Raw genomic sequence first — 1,900 nt, forward strand, 5'->3', positions numbered from 1 at the left:
CTAACTATTTCCACCCAAACAGAACAGAAGCTGCTCACAGAGGCTCCAAAGGGAGGTGGGCTGAAGTAAGAGAAGTTGGAAAGAGGTGGTGGTGAAATTCAACTCCTCTTGCCCAAGCAGCCTTTTTTGTTAAAAGGAAGGAATCGCGGCCTGCTTTTTTCTAAGGGCTTTTTCTAAAGCACATTTATTGTAGGAGTTTAATTGGAAAGAGTTTCTGGTAATTTAAACTCTGGCTGCATTTAAAAACCAATTTCTCTCCAAGTTTACATATTAATGATTTCCCCCCCGTTGCCGTTCTGAGGAACAATACGAAACTGCAAGACGGCCGCTGCAGAGGCAGCAATAATTGTGCCAAAAGCCACAAGGAAACACTCTGGGAGGAATCTCATCTCGTCAGATTCTCTTGGATGCAGAATGCACCTCTGAAAGTGAGACTTTATATGCCTTTTTTTTTTAATTAAAAAGTCATTACCTGAGGAATGGTAGCTATTGTGTGCTTACAACAACCTGTCCTCAGAGTGAAGGGGGGAAAGTGATGACATTTGAGAAAATTTTAAACTTATTTATCAGTTGCCTAGGGATTACCCTATACAAAGTGACTAATAAATTAAATGAATGAATGAATCTCTGTATCAACAGTTGGTGCCAAAATATTCAGCACACTTTGACAAGTGTCCTGAGCCTCCCAACTACAGTGGTACCTCAGGTTACAGACGCTTCAGGTTAAAGACTCGGCTAACCCAGAAATAGTGCTTCAGGTTAAGAACTTTGCTTCACGGTGAGAACAGAAATCGTGCTCCGGAGGCGCGGCGGCAGCAGGAGGCTCCATTAGCTAAAGTGGTGCTTCAGGTTAAGTACAGTTTTAGGTTAAGTACAGACCTCCGGAACGAATTAAGTACTTAACCTGAGGTACCACTGTACAATGCGTCTGGCTAATTTTAACCTAATAGCCATCTCATGAGGAAAGGTCTGTGTGTGTAATTCTAAACTGCACCTTTCATAAACAGGACTGTGTTGTTTTGAAATGCAGTGAATATGCTCTAAAATAAAAGGAAAGCATTTTAAAATCAGCATCTCTAAGCAAATCAAGCTTGTATGTAGCAGAGTTAAAATCAAATGTTTTTAATTCAGACTCTAATGCAGATTCAGTCAAATATCCCAAGTCTTTATGTCTAGTATTCAAGTCTGACTTCAGAACTAACACTGTTTTTTTGAAAGAAAAATTCACAGGAAGCTGCATTATACAGAATCAGATTATCCATTGTCTACATTGGCAGGCAGTGACGCTTCAGGCAAGGAGTCCTTGTAAGATTCCAGGGGTTATATCTTGGTCTTCCTGCATGCAAAACATGTGCCCTACTCCTATGGGCCTTCCCCCTTTATATTTTCAGAATCTTGTGCTTGCATGCCTCTAGCCATGGGTTAAGAAGGGACGCGGGTGACGCTGTGGTCTAAACCACTGAGGCTTTTGGGCTTGCCGATCGGGAGGTCAGCGGTTCAAATCCCTGTGACGGAGTGAGCTCCCATTGCTCTGTCCCAGCTCCTGCCAACCTAGCAATTCAAAAGCACACCAGTGCAAGTAGATAAATAGGTACTGCTGTGGCGGGAAGGTAAACAGTATTTCCGTGTGCTCTGGTTTCCATCACGGTGTTTCGTTGCACCAGAAGTGGTTTAGTCATGCTGGCCACATGACCCGGAAAGCTGTCTGTGGACAAACACCGGCTCCCTCGGCCTGAAAGTGAGGTGAACGCTGCAACCCCATAGTCACCTTTGAATGGACTCAGTCACCTACATGGCTTAATAATGAGACCCATGTGTATAGGGCAGTAAACTAATAATAATAATAATAATAATAATAATAATAATAATAATAATAATAATAAAGCCTTCACAAGTTGAA

Source organism: Podarcis vaucheri (genome assembly GCF_965113315.1).
Source record: "Podarcis vaucheri genome assembly, chromosome: 3".
NCBI lineage: Eukaryota > Metazoa > Chordata > Lepidosauria > Squamata > Lacertidae > Podarcis > Podarcis vaucheri.